The 22779-nt window shown below is 42.1% G+C and overlaps 1 long non-coding RNA gene across 1 annotated transcript in view; it reads left to right on the forward strand.

Annotated features, from left to right (window-relative positions):
- LOC110305719 overlaps positions 1 to 22779 on the forward strand; it is a 71303-nt gene that overhangs the window by 23142 nt on the left and 25382 nt on the right. Inside the window, exon 3 of the long non-coding RNA XR_002379184.1 lies at positions 20001 to 20167. This is a non-coding gene — a long non-coding RNA (uncharacterized LOC110305719). The remainder of the gene's footprint in view (positions 1 to 20000; positions 20168 to 22779) is intronic.

The raw sequence follows: 22779 nt of genomic DNA on the forward strand, positions 1-22779 counted from the left end.
TCCTAGGCCTATATAAGCAGCGCCAGTTCTGGGGCTCAGGGTCTTTTCACCTCTGCAATCAAGCTCTCCCAATAAACGTGTGCAGAAGGATCCTGTTGTGGCGTCTTTCTTGCTGGCAAGTCAGGCGCTCACAGCTAACAAAGAGGAAATATCTGTGGCCTTCAATGTGACAACTGAATCTACCCAAGAGCAGAGAAAAATGTAAACTCATACTCAGTTTTTGTCAAAAATAGCCATATTGAAAGAAAAGTATCAAAGTTCTGAGAAACCGTGCTTTCTCCACCGCTGAGACAATTGAATGAGCCATTTCATGTGATAATGCCTTCATTATTCTTCCTAGTCCCTAACTAGGAAATAAAGCTTTATTATATGCCTCCTTAGTAAATCCCAGGGTTATATCTATTTTTGGTGGACTTGAGACATCTAATTAGAACAAATTCTAGAGCTTGTCATGGCCCTGGTACACAGCTATAATCCCAGCACTTAGAGGTTGAGGCAGGAAAACTGTCTAAGCTGCAGTCTACAGGCATCCTGGACTACTTACCACAACCTTAGCTGTAAAAGACAGGGAAGAGGTAGCTAGAGAGATGGTTCGACAGTTAAAAGCATTTGCTGCATTTCCAGAGGATCTAGGTTGGGTTCCTAGCACCCAGTGCTGGCAGCTCGCAGCCTCCTGTGACTCCAGCTCCAGGCAATCTGATGTTCTCGCCCAGTCTCCATGGATATCTTGCACACAGACACGCATACATGTTTTAAAATTAATTTTCAAAAGCAACAACAAAAAAGTAATGTTTCCAGACCAATTCTGTGCATCTGTTTACTATACAGCGTGCGAGCCATTTAAAGTCAACTAAGAAGGTGTTGAGGCATGGAAGATTGCTTTATTAGAAAATCTCACAATGGATACAGCACACTTGTCCATACCTATTTTCCCCAAAGCTAACTTCAGAATAGCTTGCATGGGTGAGGGATGGGTGGGCCCCTGTCATGGCGGGTAAGGATGGAGGGCAGATGATACACACTTGAGCCTAACTACACAGTCACAGGCATGTTTTCAGTTTTTCAACTCCCATGAAAGCAGTGATTGTTCTTACTGACATATCTTCAGCTCCCAGGATACTCACACTATTTAAGCCAGAGCAGGGCACCTGAACAGAGAAGAAAAGCAAGGGTCAGGAGAACTTAAACATGGAGTCCTTCATGCTTGGCTCCAGTTAGACACTGATCCAGAAAAGTTTTTCATTTGTCATAGCATGCTGGCTTAAATAAAGAATAGAAATGGCTACTGCACTGACGTTGTAATGAAGAATTTAAGAACTATCAGAATGATGATTGAAGGACTGACTTAGCCTGTTAAGGGTCCTGAATTCTAGGCTATGCAATTATTTGCTTTCAACACATAGCAAAGTTTGCTCAGATCCCTGTGGTGCTAGTGGTGCCCTCCATTGAACTAACTCAAACTTAACACATTCAGAGTTTAGATGAGTGACAATAATAAGCCTGCTTGAGCCCCCAGCAACTGGAGTTATCTTTACTCTCAGGGGAAGCTTTTGCAGGAGAACACTGACAAGAATGCCCCTCTGTGAGATGCAGTGAGTCTTGGAGTCTCAAAGGAAAGAGAATTTCACCTGTGGACTTCATCTCCACGATAGTGGACTTTATATATGCATTCTTTCATCCACAGCACCGGGAAAATTGACTTTATCCAGCTCTCTAAAGAGAAGCTAATCTTGCCCTGTTATGCTAGGGTTAAGTGATCTTTCTCCACAGTAGCCTGTACATGTTTCCATATCATGTTTTACTCCTTCATATACACATGCACTCAGGCTTCATCATGTTGATGATACCAAGTTCTTTTATTATTTGCAAAGTTAGTTAAATTTCATAAAAAGTATTACCTCGTGTGAATGCGTTTAAAACCTTGTGCCTTTAGCTGATGGAGCTTCCAAGCTCCTGGCTGGGAGAAGATTCACTTTCTTCATCAGTTTTTCATGTGACCCTACCATCTTCAAGCTAGCATTGGTGAACTGAATTCTTGTTTTAAACCAGCTACTGATGTGTTCTGAATTTCCCTGTTTTATTAACATCTATATTTTCTAACTTATTAGCATATATTCATTGTTCAATAGGATAGTTTTATAACTACATTCTCATTCATGTGAATACTTCTTATATTTCAGATCTTTCTCAGTTTGTCCACTGCTCGCATTCAAGGAAAATACTGTAGTTTTAAAGAATTCACATGATAGGTTCCATGTACCTGAACCTCCCAGTCATCATAAAATCATAGAAATCACTGTAGGGGCAATGTACCCTGAAAGTCAATTCCAAATTCTGCCAACCACAGTCATAACTATGATACTCTCAACCAAATATGTCTAAATTATCTCACCCTTTTGACTACAGCCCATGTATGGTTTTCTGCAAAAAAACAAAAATTTAGACTATTTTTAAGTGTTTCTTGTGGTCCTGAAGCAATTAGAGAACTCTAGATTGAAGTAGAGTCCCTCTGTGGTCTTGACTTCAGAGGAAGGGCATGCTAACCAAATGAGCCAGTAATGAGAGAGGAGCCTCTCATTTCAGAGGCAGAATGAGGTGCCAGGGACTGCATTAGGGTAATTCATTGTCCGCTAAAGCAAGGTCATGACCACCGATTGAGTTGGAAACTCGGCCATCTACAGTTAACACACGATGTCTGTTGATTCTGAAAAGTCGAAAGGTTGTCAGGTGAACTTGATTAGAGGGCTTCCGTCATTGCCAGAACATCCAGTTTTAGCTATTTCTATGTGTTTCCCATGGACTGTTACTGAAGTGTTGTGGCCATAATAGCTGTAATGCTTTGGAAATGCTCTACAATATACAGTTTCTCACAACAAACAGCAAATGGACCCTAGGTAATTTGTTTGGGATCTTGCATAATACTGTTGAAAAAGGAAGAGAAGGAGATGGAAGAAATTAGCCCCAAGTGTTTATACATCAATCAGCCTTAAGGAAAACAAGGATGGACGAGGAAGCTGAGGAAGAAAAAGAAGATACATTTTAAGCTATTGCTACCAGTCTGGAAAGGTCAATGTCATCGGGGGAGTAGTCCTTTGAACAAAGCTAGCCTGTGCCTTCATTTAGTTCTTCCCTAAACACAAAGCCTGATTTTAAAGAGATGAAAGATGCAACATCCTTATCTGACCACTAGCCCTTGTATACATCTTGTATGCACTGACCTATTATACCCTGTCAACATTTACATTGATTATGTGCTATGCTTTTGAAATTAAGGAGATAGAAATGTTAGCTACCTTGATTTGATCATTATACATTGCAAACATGTATCAAATTATCACACTTCATTCTATAAAGGTATACATTTAAAATAATAATTGGGGCTGGGTAAAGTGTATGCTGTGAATGCATGAGGACCTGGATCCCCAACACCTATGTAAATAACCCAACAATATAGCACATACTTGTAATCTTAGGAACTAATGGGGGTAGGGGGTGCAGAGACAGGCAGGGATTCTAAGGCCTCCAGACAGTCTAAGCAATAGTTAAATTGGGGTTCAGTCTGAACCTTGACACCTAGTAGAGACCTCTGGTCTCTTGGTCTCTGCACACACACACACACACACACACGCACACCAGAAATGCATGCACATTAGATTTAAATAAATTTAAAATGAAATAATTAATTTTAAAAGCTTCACTAAGCATTTTAATAGTTAAAATTGACAGGAAAATGTTTTAAAGCCTTTAAAGCAATGTAAGGGCTGAGTATAATTTGTACTGCCATAAAAACTATGGTGCAAACTGTAGTTACTAAATTCTATGCCCCAAATATTCTTTTGAGTGTTTTAATATTTTAAATATTAAAAGGTATCCAATGCATGCTATGTCGGGTATCTTTGGAAGTCAGATTGTAAACTGTTCTTGTTTTCTTCCTTAAGCTTTCTCAGTAATTTTTGAATTTTATTCCTTTGTGATCAAGTTTGAAAGAAATACCAATATCTTAAGAGCAAAAGGAAATGTATGAAGCTTAATTTGCAAGCTGGAGCTTCCATTGGGACATAGTTGAGTCTACCGCCCGCAGAGAGCACGTCACTTCCTTCCTTCCTGCACCATTCACAGACTGACATGAGTTCTCCCAGTGGAGATGACACAGTGGAAGGGCCAGCTTACCCCAGCCCCAAGACCTGCACCAGCGGATTGTCAGTTGAAGCAGCTGAGGATTCGAAAGTCAAGGAACAAACAGGTTCTGTGTTCTACTCACAAGTCTGTCATTGCTGATGAGCAACAAGGCTTAAAAGGCCACTCCCCTCTGTCTTCCTTCGCTCCATTGACAGGAAAGCATCTTCAGCAAAGCATTGTCTTTTAAAGGGGAAAGGGCAAGATTCATTAGCCCCAATATTTCAGATTAGATTTTAGATTCCCTACCCAGAGTAGAAGTTCTTCCCCAGAATCTGCCCTGTTGGGTGAGAACTCAAGGTTGGAAGCCACAGCCCAGGAATGAGAAACAGCAAAGAGAGAGGCATCCTTGGCATCCAGCAGCTCCTACACACTCCTTTGGCCACTTGACCCCTCTTAAACTTTTCTGGTTTTGTCTGAAACTCTTAGAAAGTGTGTCGTTGAAGCAAGTGGGTCCCCGACTCACTTGCCAATTCTTCTGTATTTCCACCCAATTGGGAAACAATGTTCTAAGGTAGACTGCCTGTGAGCTGGGAACCTGCAGACAGAGCTCCTCACGGAGGGCCTGACTGCCTGCTCCTTGCTCTCGGCTCACCTTCTGGACTCTGCTGTTCTGCTCTAAGAGCCACTTGGCAGAATACAATGTGTTCTCATGGCCCTGTGACCTTGTAGCTCTGTCTCCTCTTCCTCTCAGCCCTCAAGGGATTTACCTTAAATTCTCATGTCGTTGTACTTGTGAATTGCCTTTCAAAATGGACAGGAGGTAGCTCAGGGCCCAGCTGTGTGATTTTCTTCTCTAAGAACAACCAGGTTTCATTTTAAACTCTGTGTCCATGTGATCTTGTCTGTAGATGATAACTATTGAGGAAAAGGATTCTCTGTGTGCCTCTGTATGCATTTCCTGTCCTATATTTTGGTTCTGTGTTTTCTGCTTGTTTTGTCATATTCAGGTTTATCTGGTTTTATTTTATCTTACTTTATTATTTTCTTCCTTCCGTTGTTCCTTTCTTCCTTTGCTCTTTCTTAAGTACATGCTTTATAAGGAGGAGGGGGGACTCAGGACAATCGGAAGAATCTGGAAAGAGTTGGGGAACGAGCAACCCCAATCAGAATATATTGCATGAAAAAAATCTATTTCCAATAAAATTAAATAAAAATAACATTGATCCTCTGATGAGATGGAAGGTAAGGCAGAAACTCTAGGATTGCATAGAGGACAGTGTGCCTGAGGAATGCAGCATAAGAGAATCAACTCCTGACAGCCGTCTGCTGACCTCCACAGGCACACTGTGGCATGAGTGCATGTATGTGTGTGCACTTGCACATGCATATGCATATAATAATAATAATAATAATGAATTTATTTAAGTGAAGTCATTTAGTTATACTTTAATATAGACAGTGTATTTTTTAATTTATTTTTTTAATTCCATATTTTATTCAACCCCCCCCCATCCACTCTCTGACTATTTCACATCCCACACCTCCTCCCGCACCCCCCTGTCTCCACATGGATGTCCCCACCCCCAACTCCACCTGACCTCTAAACTCCCTGGGGCCTCCAGTCTCTTGAGGGTTAGGTGTATCATCTCTGAATGAACACAGACCCAGAAGTCTTTTACTGTATGTGTGTTGGGGGCCTCATATCAGCTGGTGTATGCTGCCTGTTTGGTGGTCCAGTGTTTGAGAGATCTCAGGGGTCCAGATTAGTTGAGACTGCTGGTCCTGATACAGGATTGCCCTTCTCCTCAGCTTCTTTCAGCCTTCCCTAATTCAACAACAACAGGGGTCATCTGTTTCTGTCCATTGGTTGGGTAGAAATAACTACATCTGACTCTTTCAGCTGCTTGTTGAGTCTTCAAGAATGCAGTCATTCTAGATCCCTTTTTGTGAGTGCTCCATAGCCTCAGTAATAGTATCAGGCCATGGGACCTCCCCTTGAGCTGGATCCCACTTTGGGCCTGTCGCTGGACCTTCTTTTCCTCAGGCTCCTCTCCATTTCCATTCCTGTAATTCTTTTAGACAGGAACAATTATGGGTCAGAGTCGTGACTGTGGAATGACACCCCCATCCCTCACTTGATGTTCTGTCTTCCTGTTGGAGATGGGCTCTTTAAGTTCCCTCTTCCTACTATAGGCATTTCATCTAAGGTCCCTTCCTTTGAGTCCTGAGAGTCTCTCACCTCCCTGATCTCTGGTGCATTCTGGAAGGTTCCTCCAACCTCTATAACTCCCAAGGTTGCCTGCTTCCATTCTTTCTGCTGGACCTCAGGGCGTCAGTCCTTTTCCCTCACCCAATACCAAACTAAACACCATTAGTGGGTGGGTCAATGACATTGCTTCCCATTCTTCTGGGTCTCTGAGTGAGACTCACTGGAAGGTAGCTACATCGGTCACTTCTGTAGTTCCTTCTGTCCTGTAGCCTCTGTGACCTCCCACTGTCTACTGTTCCTGTCTTAAGGATGGAAAGGGCAAGCAACCTCCTGATGTTGTTTTGAAAAAGTGTTGACTCCTGGGCTCCCTAAAAGTCTCAGCCCCAGATCTCCAGGGAACTTGAAAACGTCTGCCCAGTGTTTTCATTTTGTCTTAAAGTTCAAGTGTACACATAGATCTTTTCTTCCTTGAAGAACAGATGGAATCTCTAGTTACTATAAAGTTCTTGTAACTTCCAATAATGTTTTTGCCAAAACAGTACTCATACTTATAGTCAAATCATTCTGTATGGAAAGAGAAATGAGGATAGAAGAGAAAGGAAAAGTGGCCATGAGACTCTACCTGAGGTTCCTGCAGCTGTAGGTCCTTTAGAGAGGGAGAGTAAGAGAGAGGCAGCTGGCTGACTGACAGTGATGAAGAGCCTGAGGAGGGACCACAGAGACCACGGTTGAGAGCCCAGGTGCTGACCTCTATCAGCAGCACTTGGCAGCATCCTTTGAGAACTATTCTTTGGCAGGGGCTCTCTTAAGCCCAGGGGTTACATCAGAAAACCCAATGAAGAGGTCCCAGTCTTAAGGAGCTGGGATACAGACCCAAATGCAGCCACAAGCCCTATCACTTCACAGCGGGTTGCTTGGACTAAATTATTTCATTTCCAAGTGTTTCAATTCTTCTTCTGAAATTTTTGAATAAGCTTTGGAAGAGTTTTGGTAATAATTAAATGCCAGAGTGTCTGTACCATGCCTATGTCTAGTGAATGGCATCCTTGCTGGTAATCTCTGTTCCAAAGTGGACCCCCTATGAAGAGAGACATCTACACACCACACTTCAGTCATTCACACGATACCACCTGAGTAATTGCACTTGATGCCTGATCGGGGTTTACACAGGACTCATGAGGGCTATAGTACTGTCCTGTAAAGAACCAAACACCCTGCTCTTTCTGTTCCCCACAAAGTAACTAGATATTATTTACACTGTTGAACAGTATTGAAAAATAAAACAATACAAAGACTTTATATTTTTAAAATATAACATACATACAGTATTTTTCTGTCTTTTTATTAGATATTTTCTTTATTTACATTTCAAATATCCCCTTTCATGGTTTCCCCTCTGAAAACCCCCTATCCCTGCCCCGCTCCTGCTCCCCAACCCACCCTCTCCTGCTTCCTGGTTCTGGCATTCCCCTACAGTGGGGCATAGAGCCTACACAGGACCAAGGGCCTCTCCTCCCACTGATGACCAACAAGGCTATCCTCTGCTACATATGCAGCTAGAGCCACGAGTCCCTCCATGTGTTTCTTTTGATTGGTGGTTTAGTTCCAGGGAGCTCTGGGGATTCTGGTTGGTTCATATAAAACTACACATAGAGTGCCTCAAGCAGACTCCCAGGAATTGGCCCTCAGAATTCTGCTAAGAGTATGAGGCTATTTTATAAAGACACTTTACAGCTTGGCCACCTACAGTGTGACTTTCTCATGTGTCTGGGGTGACACAGTTTCCAATCACACCCTCTGACTGCATTGGTGTGAGCCTTCTGAGAAACAGTAACCCTACTTTCTAAACAGGATTTCCAGGCTAGAAATGAATCTTTGATAGGTCTATTTCATTGCCTTTGGTATCTTCTTTTGGCAGCTTCTCTGTCATTAGTACTGTATTAGGGGATAGGTAGGAAAAGGAGAAGAGAAAAAAGAACAGACATAAGCTAATTGTGCAGAGAGCCACCAGTCTGCTGAACACATCTGGAATCGGAGAACATTCAACAAGAGTGAGGGTTGGGAATTACTGGTGTGGGTTTTATTTCCTCAGACCAGCCTACTGCTCCTTAGAAGGAAATAGTCAGAATCCACTAACCAGAACATAACTCTTCTAGAAGTCATGTGGGTTTAAAAAGAGATTCGACTCCATGGCTGCCCTCCCTGATTGGGTTGACTGCTTGGGTAACACATATGGCTTCTGAGCATTCTGAGAGGATACTCATCAACCCAAAAGATGATCCCTGGAACTGATACCCATTACTGGCAAGCAGAGTGACAGGAGCCCCCAGAGGACTGTGCTTGCAAAGAACCTCCAGCGCCTGTGGCTAACTGTTTGCCCTAGTTTGATCTTAAAGTCATCATCTGGGATAATCCTTTCAAATCTGTTCCCTTGCTTAAGAGGCACCAGGCATGTGAACGAGTTCTCTCCCAAGATCCTTTACATCAGCTGGTCAGAGCCAGCTTTTAGCAAACATAGACATCACATCAAACCTTCCAACAGATGTGCCTTTCACAGAAGTTGGAGGAGAACCAACACTATGGAGAAATTGTAACGAGGAAACAGTCAAGCATTCCCAGTGGATAGGCAGAGCACTCTCGCAGAAAACCTGCTCTAGGGTAGAAAGTGAGTTTCACAGAGTGTTTGAACCACCTTTCCCAAGTCCTTTCCTACCCAGCAGGCCCCACTGTCAGACAGGAGGTTCAGAGCACTGTGTACTCAACGAAGTGTTGGTCGGTTTCACAAGTCTTAATAAAACATTTTAGTAATCAGTGTAAGGTTTAGAAGTGGGGAGTCAGCGTCCAGTCCCTACCTAACTCCTCTCTGGTGTGATGGTGTAGAAGTTTCTGATTAGTGTTCCGATTTCCCCTCTTCCTGGCATGGGTGCCTTGCAGGAATACTAATATGTGTGTTGTGCCAAGCACTAACTAAGAGCATTCCATATGCATTCCAAGCCACCAAGAGGTTCAGGGTCACTGAGTCAGACAATGAATTGGAACAGTTGATGACTTTTGCAGGGTCTGGGTGAACAAAAGGAAGCCCAGGAGATACATAGAGGTGGGAGGCTGGCTATCTTTTTTTAACTGTTTAGCACGCCTTGCTTTGATGGCTCCAAAGACAAAGAGTCACAGGCCCTCCAATATGCTGAAATAAAGCTAGTGAGCTTAACGTCGTGAATCTCAGTGGGATAGGGGATTTGCTTAGGACTTATTTATAAGGCATCAAGCCAAAAACTCAGTTTACTGGCAGAATATTTTTCTTGATTCTCTTATGAGTAAGGACAGGCAACTGATACCAGAAAATAAAGCCACCAGGCCAACGTTGACTGCTTTTAAATTAATGTGTGTGTTTGTGTGTATGTGTGTGGTGTGTAAGTATGCATATGGTATATTCATAATATATGTATATGGTATATGTATATGTGGTGTGTGTATGTAGGTGTGTTATGCATGTATATGGAAGTGCATGATGTGTGTGTATATATGTATATGTGTGTGGTATGTATATATGTATATAATTTATGTATGGTGTATGTGTATATATATATATATATATATATATATATATATATACGGGGTATATGGGTTTGTATGTGTGTGTGTGTATGTGTGTGCAGTTACACACTCATGTGTTCAGAAATGTATATAAATGAGTGGACATTCTTGTGGTGGCCACACTATGGCCATCAGGTGTTTCCCTCAGTTGCTCACCACATTTCCAGTATGTGGTATCTTTTTTTTTTTTTTTTTTTGATAAAAGTATCTTCACAGAAACTGGAATTTATTGTTTGGCCTAGAATGGCTGTCTAGTGAGCTCTGCGGATTCCTTATTTTTACAGTCCTGTATTGGATTCACATGTAGTAATGCTGGGCTTTTTACATAGGTGTTGGGGGTACAAATTCAGGTCCTCATACTGGCACAGCAAGCACTTATCCATCAAGCTACTTTTCAGTCCCTTGCTCTAATTTTTATTCTGGCCATGGCCTAGAATTCACTGGAGTCAGAGCCCAGCCAAAATGACTCCTTGTTCTTGGACTTCCAGCCTCAAGAACCATGAGAAAATAAATGTCTATAGTTTAATGCACAGAGCCGTGTGGAATATTGCTATAGAAACTCAAGCAGATTAATGCACTATATAATCTACAGACCCTGGTGTACAAGATTCAGCAAGGTCACTGCAGCATGTAGTCAGCCAAGTTGATTATCCTGAGAATTGGATTGCTAAATCCAATGGATACCTTTAATAACTGCACTACACTTTCCCATGGAAATGCCATAGCCTATTATACAAAGAGGTTCAGAAAATGAAGATGAAGCAAGCTCAAGAGGTGCCATAGTCAAGTACTTTGACATGTGCATGAACTCAGTGGCTGAAGCGAAATACCACCTGCTGCTGGCCCATCATGCTAATCCTGCCTACTCCTTCCCCGTAGGACAGCCACAGATATTTCCATAGCAGGTGCGTGGCTTCCCTGTACAGTTTTCAGACATTTCTCTGCAATGTTCTCAGCGAGTCACTGTTTCTGCTCCAAGTAACAACTGCCCAGAGAGCAGAACTCAGAAAAGAGGACAGACTGATGATACCAGTTGGTTTCAACTGGGGTGCTAGAATGTATGCTACGCGGGGAGTGGAGAAATAGAAAACTTACCAAATACTGGAGATAATCATGTCTTCCAACCCACTCATAATTGCTGAACTTGTCCTTTTGGTTTGCATGTATAGTTCTTGAATCATAGATTCAGGGAAAAAATCTGTTTATCTTCAATATGTGTTTTGTTAGGAAGAGCCTTTGAACAACAAGTCTTGTAAGAATGGACTGATTATGACTGGTGTGGAGATTTTGCTCGCTCGTAGAGTACCCTTCAAAGCCGTGCCATGATTGTAATAATGGTTTGGAGATTTGGCTAACTCACAGGTCACCCTTCAAAGCTGTGCTATGCTGTAGTTCTCCTATTGAATTTTATATTTGATGACAGCCATTGTCTTGTTCACTGTCATGCTTCTGGCATGTGTCACTGATGGCCCCTTTCTGAAGGTTGTCTACCAGGGCTCTGTGCTCCCATCGGCCATCTTCCACATGATTTTATTGGAAAACATCTATACTAGTCTAGAGCCTAGATTGAAAATAGCTAGTTACATGTAAATAGCTAGTGCATAGTAAACATGCACTTTCCCAAAAATTCAAGTTAAGATATTTCAAATTAGATAAATCTTCAGAGCCCTGTCATTAAAGGGAGTGACACTCTCTTGCTTACCTTTCTAAATCTTTAACAGAAAGAATTTGATTATGGATTTGCTGAATATAGAACTCTCGGATTGAGAAAATCTTTCCTTCCTGTTCTGACATGAGTTTGCTCCCTGCTCATGAGTCATACACAATCCTTCTTCCTAGTCTTCAACTTTATGTTTCTCTCAGGGCCATCACACGCTCATTCTGAATTCTGACAACAGTTCTCACTGCTGATACATTTTTATTTTTATTTTGTGTGTTTTATTTTGTTTTTCTAGGAATTGGGGGGGTGTGTGTGTATGTGCGTGTGTTATGATTTTCAATGTTAGAAATCTGTGATAGAATGAATTAGAAAATAGATATCACTCTACTCCTTTGGTATAGATGGTCTAAAAGGTACTAATGGAGTCTTTCTCTTCTTCTACTTTGGACCCTTTCCAAGATCCTCTCCTCTCCCCAAATCAGCATGTACAATTCCTAAACTATACATGTCCACCCTTCCTTAATCTCTTGCTTTGACTTGGGCCACCCAGGAAATGAAAATGGAGTTAGTAAGGGCTCCATTGGGACTCAGTAAGATCAACCACTCCAGTGCTTACAGGGGTTGCGATGTGGGTGAGGCTGAGGTGGTAGACTGGTTACCCTTTGCCATCTTTACAGAAGCTAGAGTTATCTAGGAAATGAGAACCTCAACTGAGGAATTGCCTCCATCAGATTGCCCTGTGAGCATGCCTGTGGGACATTTTCTAGAGGAATTGAGTTGAGAGGGCTCTGTCCACTTTACAGAGCACTACTACCCTCTGAGCAGATGGCCCTGGGTTGTATAAAAAATGAACCTGAGCCAGCTAATATGCAGAGTTCCTCCGTGTTCCTGCCTCTGTACCTGCTCAGGTTACTGCCTGGTTTCCCTCAAGTGAGTGATCAGGGTTTATAAGCCAAAACCCTCTCTCTTCCCCAAGTTAGTAACAAACTAGAATAGGTAGACTAAGTCAAGGTTAAGAGTGGGCAGCTGTCCTCAGCTTCAGGTCAACATTCCAAGTAGCAGCATGGACCAGGACTGCTGGCTCCTCAGAGTTGTTCAAAACAGTCGGATATCCAAATGTTTACATAAAAACACATCCATGTAAGTGTATTGAGAAGTAATTAAGGTGTTTACAGTACACAAGACTAGTCCAAACAAATGTATCTGTAAACCAGATTTCACCTCTGCACCACCACTGGGAACTACTGAGGTCAAACTGCTCCAGATAGGAGAGTAAGAGCAAGACATGAAAAGGTCGCAATCAGATTCTCTACCGTGGCGGCTTTGATTTTGTTTGGGGACAGGAGTCCAGCCAGCATTTTTTCCAGAGATCGGAAAGAGCCAATGACATGATCTAAGCTTATAGGATCCCTCTGCCCACTTTAGTCAAGCAAAGATTCAACCGTAACAGGTCAGAGATACCAACATAAGCAAAGAGCAGATGCCATATGGAATCTGCATGGAAATGCTCATCTAGAGGCTACTTAGCTGTCATGGAAATAAAAACAGGCCACAGAACAGAGGGGTGCACTTCTGTGGAGCATGTCTCTGAGGGGAATTGGCAAGAGCCTCTCAGCCACGCTGGAGGGAGGAGGAAGGTGCTGTCTGTTTCCTCAGTCTTAGGTGGAGATTGATTTTCTGCAGGAAAACTCAGAGAATATTCCTGATAAGGAGCTTCCAGTAGAATGGGGTTTGGTTCATACGTAAGAAAAAGCCACATCATGGGTTGGGTCATGCTCAGGGGTCCCCGTTGAACAGGGTAAGGAGTGCCTGAGTGTCTCCTGCCAGACACATATAGCCTCTGTATTCTTAACTTTTGTCGGAAGGATGGAGATGCCATTCTGCATCTGCTCTCCAGGGACAGCAGATGAGTTCCCAGCTCAGAGTTATGAGAGTTGAAAGTGTTCTATAAGGACTGAATGGCCTGGTTCTTTCAAAGAGCTTTCCCCATAAGACAAAGGAGAGAAGTCCCCTCTCTGCCTTCCAGGGCCTTTCCCAGCCCCTTCTCCCTTTGTCTGCTTCGTCCGGGAACTCTAAGGTATCTGCCCTGAGATCCTGAGATGGCCTTTCCCATTAAGTCCCATTCTTATTTATCTTCTATGGAGAGAGCTCACTCGAGGTCTGAGTCTACAAGCCGTGGGAGTGTCCAATAAAACCCCATCCAGGGGAGCACTGATCTCATTATCTAGGGATGGTTTCATTTAAAGAACGGCTTTATTCACTGATGAATGAGGCAGGAGGGTGGAAGGCTGTGATTTGCATTCATTGTGCTCTCAGTTCTTGAAACACTGAATTGTGTTTCTGCACTGGACTCTGCCTTTCTTTTCCACACCCAGCAGCTCCCAGGTCTGTATCCATAAGATCTCCAAACCCAAACAATAAAGCCCTCCCCTCGGAAACTGAAACTCTGGTTTTAGGGAATGAAGCCAACCCTGAAGCCTCCCTGAGGTTGCCCCGCACTTGCTGCTGGTGTCATAATTTTGGTCCTTGCTTGCATTCAATTTATTGAATTATTATATTCCTGTCTCCTAATGTTTTCCTTTCATTGCTTGTAAGTGTAGGGATTTTTCTATACCAATAACATTGAACGTTCCTGAACAGCAGAAATATCTTCTCACACATTGCCAGAGATCCACATGCCTAGTAGGACCAGGCTCAGAGAAGGTATTCAGTGCACACCACTAACCTGTGCAGAGTGCATCGAGCACCCGGATTCACCTTTAACCTACTAGTTAGTTAATAAGGAAGAAATTCAGAATCAATTGAGCCTTCACTCACCCTGTCCTATTCCTTGCTGGAAAATCCTAAGTATTGTTGCTGGGATCCTGATGAAAAAGACCCAGTATTCAGAAACGTCAATGACTTGTGTCCCAAGGGAACCCTTCTTATGTGAAGCACCACTCTGTATGGATAACAACCATGACTCACTGCTGAGGGTGTGTGGGAGACTCCATGACCATAATTCCATGTACATTCCACTTGTTCCCACACACAGCCTTCCTAGACTACAGTGTTGTCATGGCATTTGTCCTGTGACTGGGAACAAGTTTCACTACTAACTGATCCTTGGACCTTCAGAATCGTAAATATTGTCCACATCTCAGTTTTAATGAATTAGTCACATGCACAGTGAAGTCTGAGAACCACCCCGCTCTAAAGATGACCTTATCATGTCATCCTTAGAGAGATACTTGGTTTTCTGAACTAACACTGGAGAGCTATCCTGAGCTCTAAATGATGCTTTTTTTCTTCCGGAGAAGACATTGCATACACCAGTGATAGCATATGTTATCGCAAACTCCACATAATTACAGCACTTAAGAGAAGCTAGACCCAGACATCGAGCAAGCAAGCAGAAGAGCATTAATAAGAACTGCTGTGAGTGAAAATACTGTTCTCAAAGGCTATAGAGATAGTGCAACATGCTGGACCAGCCTGAAAGTTAGAAGGACGATATTTCAGTGAAAGTCTAAAACCCCACTGGCCTTCAAGACTCAAATAGTATCTCTGTCCTTCAATAAATATACAGAACTTAGTATGACAGCTCCAAGTTCCTGCCATGAGCCTCAGATTTGATTCAAGCTACTGCAATCTCCTATTATGTATAACTTGCCCTGCCTATCCCCAACACACAGACATACTTTATATATGCCCCAAATCAAATTTCACTTTCACCAAAGCATCTCCCTCATTATGGCAAACTAGACCTATCACCTTTTTGTGGATACTCTTTCTCAACAAGGCTATATATCTATGGAATGGAAAAAGAGTATCTTATATTGTCCTGCACCTATACTATTCCCCTGACTATTATAGATTTACACACCATTCAACACAGTATAAGGATCCGCAAACACTTTTGCTGGCCTGGAAATACCCTCAATGAGCCCATTAGCACAAAATCCTCCTCTTCAATACTAAAAGTTCAGCCTCTCTACCACGCCTAATTAATCCAGCATGGTAAAATGTCTTCCTTTCAATGACACTTACAGAAAACTCCAAGAAAAAACCAGATTGTGTTGCTGTATGGACTGGGCTAGGAAAGGATCCTCAATATGGCAATAGTAAGAAATATACGCACCCGGGAATCAAATGAAGTGAATCCATCTATCAGAATGAGAATCTTGAGATGTTAAGCCACAAAGAAAATGACAGCAAGAACTGGAAGAACACATCATGGCTATTCATAATTTCACTAAAAAATTATACTCTAAGCAAACTATAGTTCCAACCTTTACTGCTAAAATACCTGTTCTTTATAAGTCATACTTGCTGTCTGCCTGTATCTAGAAAAGGATGACTTGAGAAAATGACCAAAGGTCTGAGCTGGACTTTGCCTCTAGTAATATTATTACTAGAAAAAGAAATGATGGGTGCTATCAGCACATCTTTCTAAGCAGTAATCAACTATTCCTTTTAAGTAGATCAGATTAAAAAATAAAATTATTACTAACATTAAAAGCTTAGTCACCTAAGACTATGGACAAATGTCACAAAAGACAGAGCCAAAGAGATGAGATTGTCCAAGCCTTTTAGAGCCCAGACCATCTTGAGTGAGTCCAAGACACTAGACACTGTTTTTATATTGTTGGATTCGGTTTTGCTTTGATCTGATTATAACTGTGACCTGATGCTTCCCTTTTAGAATAAGGCTATATGAGACTTATGGCCAGAACCCATAGCCAAAGAAACAATGTTTTAAAGGAGAAATTTTCAATTTTTAAAAAGAATGTATTGTGATAATGACATGAGATTTGGAGGATAAATAAACATTTTTAAAAATATAGCTTCATTGACAAGGAGTCAATTGTACTGGTTAGTTTTTGTCAACTTGACACATTGTAGACACCTGAGAAGAAGGAGCCTCAGTTGAGCAACTGGCTCCACCAGATTGGCCTGTGGACATGTACTGTCTTAATTGATGATTAATGTAGAAGGGCCCTGCCCACTTTGATGGGTACCCTTAGGCACATGGTCCTGGGTGGTATAAGAAAGGTAGAAACAGAGGAAGAAAATCAGTAAGCAGCATACCTCAGTTAAATCCTGCATACAGGTTCCTATTTTGAGTTCTAGCCTTGTCTTCCCTTGATGATGGACTGTAACCTATAGGTCAAGTACACTTTTTATTCCCTAAGTTTCTTTTCGTCATGATGCTTAAGCAAAGTACTAAAGAAGCCTAATAAAACAGCAGGGATGGGCAATACCAACTATGATTCATCACTACTACATACAGTTAGCATAATAAGGCCAGTTTACACCTCAGCATCACCCACCTCAGGATCACCCACCTCAGGTCACCCACCTCAGGTCACCCATCTCAGGTCACCCATCTCAGTATCACCCACTTCAGCATCACATACCTCAGGATCATCCAAGTTTAAGTTCCAAAGAGTGAGGCTCATATCTTACTTTCAGCAATGGTGATTTGTGGTCTTTTAGTGCAGACCCTGCCTGTTAAACCCAGCTGGTCAAAACCTTCCATTTCACACAATCTGTTATTCCTTCTAAAAGTATGGAAATGTACCTGATTCTCTTGTATAGTATGAGCAAGCTTGAAACAAGCCAAGTTAAATACCATTTTTTAATTGAGTCTAAATTTGCTATTGCAAAGAAATGCACACTCGATAGGAATCTTCAGGGGTCATTAAATCATTGCAGAATATGGTTTCCCACATCCTTAAATAACTATGAATCTTTTCCTTAAAAAGCAAACAATACCTCCCCAAACTGAAAAAAAAAAAAAAAAACCTAAAAAGGAATTGCTAGAATTCCACTGAAAGACACATTCTCCTGGAAATCACTTCCTAGTAGATAACTCCTTGATCCCACTTTCTGTAAAAAGGCCATAGAGAAGCATTCTTTTGAGCACACTTAAAAATGAACTTTGCCAAACAGGTGCCTTGCAGAGCCAAAAACCTATAAAAAAAAAAAAAAACTAAAATCAAGGAAATCTTTCTTCACATTATTGGTCAAGTGGGCCCAAAATAATGGAGGCAATTGTGATTATTGCCCTTGGTTTCTTCCAATGGTGCCACACACTTTGGACACAAGACTAGGAGGAATCAAGTTGGAACTGTGCTGGAAGTCCCTTCTCTGAGCACTAGCTCTCATGAATTCAGAGGGTGAGATGGAAGCTACCGAGAGAGAAAAGTAACCAGCCAGCCTATCAATGAGCAGGTTAACAAGAGATCCCCAACTGTACAATAGTGACACTTGCATCCCCAGGGTAACTGACAGATAATTGGACTTAAGGACTGCTCAAGAGGAAGGAATTTATTAATGTTTCTATAAACCCAGACAACTACCCATGGCTGGAGGAGTCATAGATTCTAAAGGAGGACCCATGATTGCCAATCACCCAAATCAATACAGCTTCTAACTGTATTCTAAATACTTGTCCTTACACCTACCTCCATAAATACACCCTTTACCCTTTATCAAAGATGCTTTTTTTTTTTTTTTTTTTTTTTTTTTTGCAAATAGTTGCTGCTATAGAGATGCACAAGTGGTCAAAATGTAGAGTGTAAGTGGTCATGGTGGTTTGAATTAAAATGGTCCCCATAAGTCATTATATTAAATGCTCAGAGAGTGGCGCTATTTGAAAGGATTAGGAGGTGTGGCCTTGTTGGAGGAAATGTGTCACTGGGGTTAGGGGTAGAAGGACATTGAGGTTTCAAAAGCTCAAGCTAGGCCCAGTGGCTCTCTCTTTTCCTGATGTTTGCCTATCCAGATGTAGAGCTCTCAGCTCTTTCTACAACACTATGTCTGCCTGTGTGTTGCTTTGCTTCCTGCCATGCTGATAAGATTTTAACCCTCTGAAACTGTAAACCAACCTCCAATTAAATGCTTTCCTGTAGAGTAATTGTTGTAGCCATGATGTCTCTTCACAGCAGTAGACATTGACTAAAGTGTGCCCAGACCCAATCAGTTCATCTACAATGTTAAGCCGTATAACTAAGACTCATAAAATGTCTCAGAAAAGGGGGCAGAAAGAGTGGACGAGCCTAAAAACAAGGATGTCTGCTGTAAGATTCTGTTTTCTAGACAATATATGAAAGCTTCACCCATGAAAATCTCAGTAGTTTGGTTGTTTAAACAAGACCAACATTAGGACATCCATGTCAATACTCCAATGGAGACGGAGAACATTTCACAAGGCCCCACCCCAGATAAAGAACAATAAAGAACAGATAGAGAACAGATATGCAATCCTTGGCAGCCAAGAGAGGAAGCATCAGCTTTTGTCCAGGAACAAACCTCTCCTCTCGGGCTAGCCAGTCTCTAGTGGTCAGCCATAAACACATGTGCATATGATCAAAACTTACATGGATTCAGTAAGTTTTATACACACACGTGTGTGGTAACGTATATGCATCAATAATAATTATAGAAGATGTTATAAATCTGAGAGGAAGTGGGTGAAAGAGGAGTTGGAAGGAAGGAAGTGGGAATGGAAATTATATAAATGCACTGTACTGTATAAAATTCTAAAAAAATACTTTAAAATAAATTAATTAAATTTAATTTTTTTTTAAATAAGGAGAATGGCCTAGCGAGTTTGCTAATAGTTATGAGCACTTAGTGTTCTTGTGGAAGACCTGAGTTTTGTTCCCAGAACCCATGTCAGATGGCTCACAGCCATTTGTAACTCGAGCTCCAGAGGTAACCAAGTTTCTGGCCTTCACAAGCACACGAATTCACATGTGCAGCCCTCTTCCTCACCACACACACACACACACACACACACACACACACACACACACACACACACACACATTATTAAAAGTAAGTCCCAAGAAAATAAAACCCAGAGGGAGTCCAGTCAGGCAACGTCAAAGCGCTAAGCGAGTATCCAAGTATCCACCATTCTGTATTTCTCAGCTGCAGCTCACTGGGCACAAGGTCTTTAAGATTTCTCTCCCTTTGCTATTTCCCATTAAAGTGAGAAAATCCACGTTGATTTTCCAGGTTGTGGATTCAGCAAACCTTTGCCAGCCTTTCCTCTGCCTTCTGTGCAGGGCCAATGCAAGCCCACCTGCCTTTAAGCTTTCAGAAATGGGTGAGCCAAAGAAGTTGATATAAAGGCAATTTTGTCTTGTCATCCCAAAGAGCAGGAGTAGGAAATCTATCTCAAAAGGGGCAAGGGGAGGGCATATTTAAAAGCCAGTGAAAGATTTACTGCTTTCCTTTTTCCCTTTCAAAGAAGAAGTCAAGGGCTATTTCTTGTTTGAATGAGAACAAAGACCCTTGGGGATCAAGGTAGAAGGTAAATATTTGAAATAATGTGTCATTGTATTTTCCATAATGACCTGCAGTCTTTGAAATCTGACAACTTTCCTATCTACAGGTTGGTTTGTTTTTCCTTATTTGCTCTTTTAGACTGTCAGCCACTAAAGAAGCTCATAAACACAAGGACTCCGAAAGGCATCCAGCCAACATGACCTCAGAAGTATTTACATACTGTGATGGAGACCGTGATATAATTCAGTTTCTGTATCACTGTATTTTCTGCCAATTACTACTCCAGTGTGTCTCTCGGGGATGTGGTAAGTATTGGTTTAAGATAAAAAGGCAAAGACAAACATGAGTGTATGACATGAGGCCTGGTTTTCCATGAGGCCATTGTTTCTTAGCCCTCACTGCTGCCTGCACCTCACCACCTGCAGTTCTGAGCTCCCAGGTCTGCTGTGCATCCTGAGCCACATGGCCAGTGGTTTAACAGAGCCATTACCATTGAGAAACTACACTTGGAAATGGCAGGGATGCTGTGTGTCCTATATGGTACACAGTTCTGACCAACCTGATGTGAGACATTAAAAGCTAGACCTGGGGTGAAAATCAGACAGGGAATAGAAATGGCTGAATGAGACATCGCACAACACCCCAGGCTGAAATCGGGTAACATGGACAAAATACATGAATATGAAATTAAAAAGGAACACTACAATGAAAAGAACATTGAAATGGATGGACTCCGAGAATAGAGTGCAGAGGCCACCAAGAAACCAGAATTTATGCTGTTTAGAATGAGAACTTTGATTGCTTTGACCCTTTTTTCATGCATCTAAAAAGAACCCAAATAACTAGATGATCACCTTGTAGCCAGATGTTCCTAGCACATATCAAGAGGTTATCAGCTGCTGTTTTCTGGACATTTCCACGTGTTTGTACATGCCTTTATTAGTGGCTTCCCCCTGCTCCATCTTGATTATCAGTTACATGGTCCCAGTTTCTTTCCAGTGCATAAAACTATCATTTTTTCTACCTTCCCAGGAAAGTCATTCAGACTAGCTGAACCCATTTTTCCAAAATTACAGCCCCTAAGACCCAAATGCATTCCTTTCATTTTTTATAGTTTCTAAGTTTGAACGGAATGATAACCACCAGTAAAAATACATAACATGAGGTCCGGACTATACTCCTCCTACTCAGAGGGAAAAAGGTTCTAGTCTACAAGATGAAGAGCCAAATGAAGCACAACTGTTTAGTGAAAGTCTGCACCTCTATCTGCTCTGGGCACCTGGCAAAACACCACACACTTGAACACACACACACACATACACACACATATAAAAACTCACATGCATCCACACACATATACATGCACACACACATACACACACTCACATGCACACTTATACACATACATGCACACACACACACACATACAAACTCGCATGCACGCACATATACATGCACACACACACTCACATGCACATTTATACACATACAGGCACACACACACACACACACACACACACACACACCTGAGATGCTGTTTTCATGCACTTCTGGTCTCTACTAGAATTCCCTCAGCTGTGGGGATTTCCAGCTTGCCTGGAGCCCTTTGGCAAGGCACCCTGTTACTAGAGAACAAAGGGGAGGAAGGACTGTGAAGGACTGCAAGGAATGATGCCAGAGGAGTCCCTGAGGAGCCTGGCAGCTTTCAAATGCTCTCAGGCACCCTTTTCTATTCTGTCTACTCAAAGCCAGGCTCTCTAGGCATTTCCTAAACTCTCTTCATGCAAGTCAGGCTGGTACGCCAAAAGCAAGCTCCCCTGTGGTTAACAACCTGTCTATCACGGCTTCTTTTTAAAATTTGTTTATTTATTCTTCTCTCACATATTAGATCCTGACAACAGTTTCCCCTCCCTCTTCTCCCCCTATTTTCCCCTCCCCCCTCCCCATCCATTCTTCCTTCATTCACTTCAGAAAATGTCAGGCCTCCCAGGGCCATCAACCAAACATGGCATATCAAGTTATAATATGACTAGGCGCATCCTGTCATATCAAGGCTGGACAAGACAACTCAATAGGAGGACAAGAGGCCCCAAAGCAGACAAAGTGTGAAAAACATCCCCATTCCCACTGTTAGTAGTTCCACAAGAACACCAAGCTACACAATCATAACATATATGAACAGCCAAACCATAGGCAAAGATCAAGGAGTCTTGCAGAAGAGGGGGAGGAAGGATTGTAGGAGCCAGAGGGGTCAAGGATACTACAAGAAAATGACCCATAGAATCAACTATTGCAACGTCTTATTGTTAAAAAAAAAAAAAAAGCTTCATTTGTAGTGAAGGGTACATGGGCAACAGAGCTCTAGCAGATGTGAGCAGAATCCACTCTGTATGTCTCACTAACTCTCGAGCTATGACCAGTGTCTTTGCCTTCTCTAGCTTCTGTCAAAATATATCTGCTTTAACAAGATCTCCCAACATCATAAAAACAGCTGTAAATCTCCTAATATTTTTAATATAAGAGAAATTTGGCAAAAGTGATCACTTCAGGGTCTGGAAACAAAATAGAGAAAGAGATCAGAGGGAAGTGTTTATCCATGAACAACTGATAACCAAGTAAGTGGGGTCCGTGACCCCAGCCTGGGCTGCTCCCATCATCCTCTAGCTCCGGTATATTGGTAAGCCATCAACCACCTCTAGGTTATAGCTAGAGGAGCTCACCATGCCTATCATTTTTGTTAGATTGTCAATAAAAATATTAAGTCTGGACAGGATCTTAAGACCTCTGGTGAGTGGAACACAGCTTCTGCTCCAATCCAATTGCTCTCGGGACCTGAGACTGCATTAGTTAGGGAAGCAGAAAACCGGCCTGAGTAGGGCCACAAGCCTCTTCCGGTCTGACCAGCACCGGGGTAGCT

The sequence above is a fragment of the Mus caroli genome, chromosome 2, assembly GCF_900094665.2.
Source record: "Mus caroli chromosome 2, CAROLI_EIJ_v1.1, whole genome shotgun sequence".
Classification (NCBI taxonomy): Eukaryota; Metazoa; Chordata; class Mammalia; order Rodentia; family Muridae; genus Mus; species Mus caroli.